Below are 7500 nucleotides of genomic sequence, written 5' to 3'. Positions count from 1 at the left end.
TCAGACAGTGGCCAGTGGGCATGCTGTTGTTTTTTGCAGAACGGGACGAATTCACGGGAGTAACACCGGAACTTATTTACAGTACACATATATGGTCAGGATAACTCAAGGCTCAAATGTTGTCGAAAATACAAAATAAATGTATTGTAAAATGAAATAGTGGATTTGGAGAGTTTCTCATTTTTGTATAGAGGATGAACATTGAAACAATATTATAATAACCATAATAATAACCCTTATTATTATAATAATAATCATTATTAATATTATTTCAGTCCATAGGTTTTCAGTTCTTTTTTTTACTTTCACAATTTTTACTAATAATTATGTCGAAGTTAATGAAAAACGAACTTTCCCTTTAAAAAAAAACTTGTTGAAACTTTGATGCAAAAATGTTTCCACTGCTCTCCCCTTTCTGTGGGTAAATCATTCCCAATCCCCAGTTAGGTCTGTGTATCTGCTGTGAAAATGTGTGTGTGTGTGTGTGTGTGTGTGTGTGTGTGTGTGTGTGTGTGTGTGTGTGTGTGTGTGTGTGTGTGTGTGTGTGTGTGTGTGTGTGTTGGGGGTGTTAAACCACAGAGAAGATGGGACTAAAGAAGGGCCTCTGAGCTGCAGATGCATCAGGATTTATAGGACAATACGCGCAGGGTGCAGGGCTGGTGCTTCCCATCACCCGCTTATTTGAGTTCAGTTGACACTAAATCTTCCGCTCTGACTCTAAAATGATGCATTATAATATTATTTCTCTTTTGACTTTAGTGCGTAAAACGGCACAGTGCACAACAGTAACCTTTTTATGTGATCATTTCTGCTATAATTATGCTATCACCAGTTTCACCAGTGCTCCCATTTTAATATTATAAGCAACAGAGCTGACTGGCTCATTATTAAAGCTCGTTATATTTGTTCTGATCCCAGCTTTGCAATCAAACGTACAGCAGAATGGACTCATCCAAAAACAATTAATTTTTCGGATGAACCCCAAAAAACGGGCCCCGTCTGATTAATTATAATTCCCTCCTAAAAATTCATGCCCACGATTGTTCCCAAATAAGTGAAGAAAGAGCTTTTTATATTCTTGATTAAATAAATCTTTCGATTGAATGCACAAAGAAGAATGCCGCAGGAGAATCCATAATAATGTTGATCATTGCCTCCTTTTAATCGCTGAATTTCAGCGTGTTGGGCTGCCTCAGGCAGGGATATTTCTTTGATAAAGGTAACCCTTTCCGCCTCAGGGTGCCCATGATAAATGTTCAGAGTGACAAGACCGATTTCCTCCCTCTATGATTAAAAGCGAATATATGATATGCAGGTAAAGCGGGTCCGGTTTATTTATTATGGGGGCTAAGCCATGGCCCGGGGAAACTTGGCTTCAGGGTAGAAATCATTTTGGATCCCGTTTGGCTTTTTTCTCTTGTTACAGAAATCCAGCCACCTTTCGCCCCCGGGCAAAAGTCTTTATTCGTCTCCTTTCCTCTAATGATTAAACATGTCACGGCGAGATTATAGCAGCGCGCCCATGCCCCGAGGAGATGCCTTCATTTGCTAAACCACCAGTTTATTTGTAACGGTGAATTTCATGCCACGCAGTGCCATTCGCCTTAATCTTTTTTTCAATGTAAGACGAATTGCTAAAAAGGGGTTTATTATTTTTTAATCACTTCCCGTTTCAGTATCGCACTGGCATGTCAGGAAGGAGGGAAACATGGCTGCTAATTCAAAGGAGAACAACTATTATTTGTAAATGCGTAAAAAGATGGTATGCATACATAAACAAAAAAATAAATCATCCTCTCCAGGAGAACCTGATCTGCTCCGATCTGGATGACACAAGTACAGACAACTTGTCCCCCTTGTTCGGCAGCCTGTGTGTGAGTGCAGTAATAACACTAACAGCTGTTAACATCTGTAGAGCTCTAGCGGTCTCTACCGGCAAATTTGAGAAACAACAGGGGGTGTTTATTGTGTGCGCCCAATTAGACAACTTAAATTAACCAATAATATTAAGAAAACATGCAGAGGAATCTAACACATGTTGGTATATAAGGAAAATAAATGTTGGTACTTTATATGCAGGTCATTTTCCTTGTATCTATCTTCAGATACGGATATGTTCTTTAATAAATTATAGCTCTTTATGACCTAATGTGACATTTGTTGTTGTTGAAGAGGTCAATCTTCTAAAAACATTTTATAAGATTAAAACTAGTTTAAAATGCTTATCTTTAATATTTTTGACATAATAAGAAAAAACATTTTCCTGATTGAGTTTGGACATGAAATAGCAGGCCACGCTCACAGTATACAGTCACACCCAAAATGTCCAACAACCCACGTGAGTGCGTAATGATCACCAAGGCTAAAAACGCACAGGCCTCTCTGAATAAGCATCCCATTATAAACACAGTTTTAAAAAAAAACACTTGGGTCATTATTGTACACTCAAGGACTAAGATGCGCACTGATGCGCGTAAAACATCAGCAACAGAAAATAAGCAGTGTCTATTAGGCTGTAAAAAGAGAAAATACTGTGCAAACTGACTGGAGCATCAAATGCGCTTACCTAGACTGGAGGGGGGCTGAATGTGTTGCCAGCGTTAAGACAGCGCGCAGAGTTAATGAAATATCTCCAAATGGGAGTCAGGAGTGCGTGCAGAGATAAGCCTGATGTGGTTTATATACCCAGAAAGCAAGTGCTCCTCTTCTCATATTGTCCAAGAGCGTTTGCATAGCTGGCCAAGTGGCTCTGCTCTTGCTGACTGGCTAACATTGCATGGTGTTTGTTTTCCCCTTGCTATGACGTGAGACAAAATATTGGCCATATGTTCATCGGCAATAAATTGGTCTTGAGAGCAAACACAGCTCCCTGCGGACGGTGCTTTTAACCCCACACAGATATAGTTTCCTCTCCTAGAGATGTTTTTTTTGGGGAAACGAAACTATCTGCAGTATATTGTAGGTGAGTGATAATGTTACAACAGCCTGTTTAAGAGATAATTGTACGCCTATGGAAGAGCTGCTGGTTGATCTTTATACTGTGACCTATTATTCCTCACACAGGGCTCACTAATAAATCGCTTGGTAACCAAGAAGCAGCGCTGTCCAAAGAGCAGATGTGGCATGTTATTCACGCCACAGTTGCGTTTACATTAGATACCCTGATACAATGATTGATAACCAAGGTCACAAGTAATTCACAATGATTCGAGACCCGGGCATCTCCCATGAGGCAGACTACTAACAAATAATGTTTGCCACATAGATCCACATGTGTCGACACTGGAAACATCAGAGCACTGAGGCCACAACACTGAATGATATTAGTAACGAAGAGGCAGAACATAACGACTATAATTTATTAGATCTCTGCCCGGAATAACTTAAACAAGGTGCAAAAAAAACACACCAAAGAATAATTACTATAGTAATAATTAAATTATCATATATCTTTATTTATAAACATTGATCTATAGATCTGTATGAAAGGACTAAATATTTATTATAACTGCTTTATAATAATATCCTAAATATCCAAAATATCATAATAACTACCATGTAATAAACGACATGGTGTTACATTTAAAGTAGTATAAAAAAACACCTTGACTAAAAGCAATGTGCCTCATACATAAACTTGAATCATTTTGGTTATTAATTACTGGATAATTAAAATTCAACGTTTAACATAAAAAAATCTGTATAATGTATATACTTATTAATAAATAATAAGTAACATATGCTTTTTATGTTTCCATTGTAGGAGATCATGGCTCACAGAAGAGTCTACATGAAGGTTTATAAAGATTATAAATAATTTATTTACATTTTGGAAGTTTGTGGGGTATAAACTTGTTACTTTTTCTTCACTTACAACTCTGATTAACCACGAAACAACATTTATTTTGTTTTTATAGATGTTTTTACGCTTCAGTGTCTTTCTTTTCAGCCCTTTCTATTTACACCTGTTGCACGTACACAGGCAACATTTCCATTATATAGAAAACATCCTCTCCTGTATCAAAGATGATCTGTTTGGTGTAAAGATGATGATAGTAATTGTTGAGGAAGAAAGCAATATGAAGCAAACAACAGTTGTGCTATTATGGCACCTTTGAGGGGGGTGTATAACCTAAATCAAGACAATGATTTTATTGTGGGCAGTGTGGAATCTATGCATGGTAATAATGGTGTTGCCTAGTAGTGCAGGAGCGACCATCAATCAATACTGAATACATTACTGATGGGTTTTGTGCAGGGCCACTTTGCTGATGAAAGACAGAGATTATCCTCGCTGCCATCGCTGTGTTCAAGAGTATCACTAAGACGCTAAGAATACAAATAAATAAATTGGCCTCACACCTCGTCTGAAATTCCACATTAAGGCAAAGTAGTTAGTTAAAGTTGGAATGTATTCATGAGGTTCAGGGGATTGAGAAAAAGCTTTCCACTCAGCCGCTGTGTGAATACCCTTGTGCTGTTTGAGATGGGCTACAAGTGCTCTGGGTGCTAAATACAAGGTCTCCTGAAAAAGGATGGGTAAGATAGGCCCTGCCGGTCAAGCTATTATCAATCCCTGGCCTAAAGCTTGATGACTAAGACACTTCAGATGTAGTTAACGGCAGCGTAAGGACACTGATGGCACGGCATTCTGAAATCAATCAGTTCAAGTTTTAATGTATCGACCACTCGAGGAGAACGAAGAGAGGGAAAGCATCTCGACACACAAATGCCGCAGAGCCTGGGCTGATTCTCATGGAAGATACACTTTAAAAAAAGAGTTTGATTAAACCTAAGAGCTGGTTGAGACTCATACACGATGATAGCCATTCCTATCAATGTGAAAGGCTTAACAATTTTTCTTCACAAATACATGCACTTAGAAAGGTTTAGCATTTGATCAGCAAAGCCCTTAGTGTTAAGGCGAGTGAATGGCTGTTTTTATCCCTTCAAGAGATGTGAAGCAAAGTAGAGGAGATGAGTTGCTTTCTAACAAAGTGATCCAATTCTGCACACCGGTGAATATTACCATTTCTTAAGTGACAACAGTGCATTGTGAATCTGAGGAGATCTGGAGTGTAAGGGGCGATAGGTCTTAACATTTTTGCCCTGGTATGTTACTCACTGGAGAGGAAGAGAAGGCAGGGAACAAACAGCGTTGAATGTGGTGAGACGTGTCAGAGTGTCGAAGAAAAAGAAGTTGCTTTAGAGCACTTGTGAAATGTCTGGTATTTCCATCAAAATATCAGAGTTGTGGGTTGCGTAGAAGGGTTTTGTAGACATAACCTGACATAAATAACTTTAGGCATGAATACCCCTTTTTCTCCAGTCCTAAGCATCTGATGCAAGGCCAGCGCTTGGCCTTGCAAAGTCATACAGTATAGCTGTTTATAAACCGAGCTACTGAGGCTAAGGGCCAGAAACACAATACTTGGTGGACACATTTGGCTAGCATTTTAGCCCCTGTGGCATATGGCTAAAAAACAAGCACCCAGTCAAGGTCAGGCGCTTAGAATGCTTAGCTTCAACCAGTAATGAAATGTTCACCCCATCATCATTTTCACTTAACTATATGTCGACTGAGTCAGGTACCATCGGAAGAGGAATCCAATGCCGATGTAATATCCGAAGACATGAGAGCAAAAGAAGAAACTGAAGGAACTCCATTACACAGTGAATATATACTGTACATTGCAAAGTGTAAAACAGAGACCAGATACAGTGCATGCCTTTAATACATATATACAAGGACCATTGTGTAAGTGCATGTCTGAATAATAAGCAAGAAAGTCACCAGACAGGATCAGTTTCAGCATTGTGGAAAAAACCCATCGTTTAAGGTGAATCCAAGGAGTAACACTTCAACAGTTTCTCCGTTGGAGCGGACTGGAGAACCGAATCATGTGGTAAATAAAACCCAGAAGTGAAGAATAGCACACCTCATATTGGAAGGGCTGCAACAGTATCTTGGGGCATACGGTGTGCAGAACCGTATTGATTCTTGAGCCGATTTCTAAAGAGGGAACTCAAGAATTGCAGAGAGCAATAGGTACGGTTGCTTTAGTCTTAAAAGACCTCTTGCATCCTTTGAAACAATGAATCCAAGCATGGGTCAAGGACAGATCATTCCAAGATGGGTGAGCTCGTCTTTGCCTTTACTCCGGCTGAACAGAGCAGCTTCCGAGCAAAGATTCAAAAGCTTTGCAAGAATATCGACTGTTACCTTCAGGGTGAAGTAGGAAAGGAAGAATATAACTCTGCATGGGGAAAACAAGTTGAACTTCAAGAGGGAAGTGTCAGGGTTGTTTTATTTTTATTTTGCAAATGTATCTTCCTAAAGAAATACCTGTGTTTAAGAACCCAGCTTACATGCTATACCAAAAACCTTACCATTTTAACAGGAGGACATAAAGACATAGAAATGTGGTGCGTTAGTCCTTTTATTTACACTGCAAACAGTATTATCGATATATGCATGTTCATTCAAAGAGATGCAAGAGACAGAAATAAGAAACAGGAATTATCACTGTACAAGAACATACTATATTTCAGTGGCTTGTGATTGTAGCCACTTTACCTTGAGACATGCATGACAGAGGAACTGAATAGCATGTAGTAAAGTTAATTCCCACTACAGTTCTGCTCTCTCTACAGCACTATCACCCACTTTCATGTATCCAAGAACTAGGATGTAGGATTCTTGTCAACAATGATCTGACAACAGATTTAAAGATTTTTGCAGCTTTTTGGGAATTAACTTCAAAATTGGAAAAAATAATGTTGCACCCAATATAAATTCCGCCAATTCACCAATAAATACATGTAATTGAACATTTTGTTGCAGTGAAAAAAGACATAGAAAAGTACTGACTGTCTTTATCCCCATCACTACATCCAGGGTTTTAAATCCTTCATATACACTCTTGACAACGACATCCAACTCAATATGAGAAAAGGTGAATACATAATGACACTTACTCATTAGTGAAACTGGGTATCTAACAAAATGTTATAATCAAAGTGAGATTTAACTTTATGATTTTCCGATGGCATTTTGGACCAAGGCTGTCATGATGATAAATCATTTCAGACAAAGATAGCCAGTCATGGCACAGCTATAAAATACGATAAGAATGTATTTTAACCGCCCTTCAAGAGAATCTCCACAATTTTGCCCCATTAAACCTCAGAGGTTAAGGATTTCTTCTTATGGCGCACACACTGTGTAGATCTTTGAAGTTTGAGGTTCAAATCTTTCACATTACTATTTCTGCACAATGCTGAACAGGAATACATTTTATTCGCTTTAAATCACATTACAATTAGTAGTTACATTATAATTAATTATAAATGGGAGTCTGTGTGTGTGTGTGTGTGTGTGTGTGTGTGTGTGTGTGTGTGTGTGTGTGTGTGTGTGTGTGTGTGTGTGTGTGTGTGTGTGTGTGTGTGTGTACGTAGTACGTAGACGTACGACGTACGACGTACGTACGTACGTACGAC

General features: G+C 38.7%; 1 protein-coding gene across 1 annotated transcript in view; it reads right to left on the bottom strand.

Moving 5' to 3' along the window:
• nkx2.2a (NK2 homeobox 2a) overlaps nucleotides 1–2607 on the bottom strand; it is a 7520-nt gene extending 4913 nt beyond the window's left edge. The window contains exon 1 of the mRNA XM_010779875.1: nucleotides 2567–2607. The gene's annotated coding sequence lies outside the window, so the exon portion shown is untranslated. The remainder of the gene's footprint in view (nucleotides 1–2566) is intronic.
• Between the last annotated feature and the right edge of the window lie 4893 nt (nucleotides 2608–7500).

The sequence above is a fragment of the Notothenia coriiceps genome, unplaced genomic scaffold, assembly GCF_000735185.1.
Source record: "Notothenia coriiceps isolate Sejong01 unplaced genomic scaffold, NC01 NC01_scaffold00020918, whole genome shotgun sequence".
Lineage (NCBI taxonomy): Eukaryota > Metazoa > Chordata > Actinopteri > Perciformes > Nototheniidae > Notothenia > Notothenia coriiceps.
The sequence above is the reverse complement of the archived record's forward strand: the minus strand, read 5'-3'. Positions and strand labels throughout refer to the sequence as shown.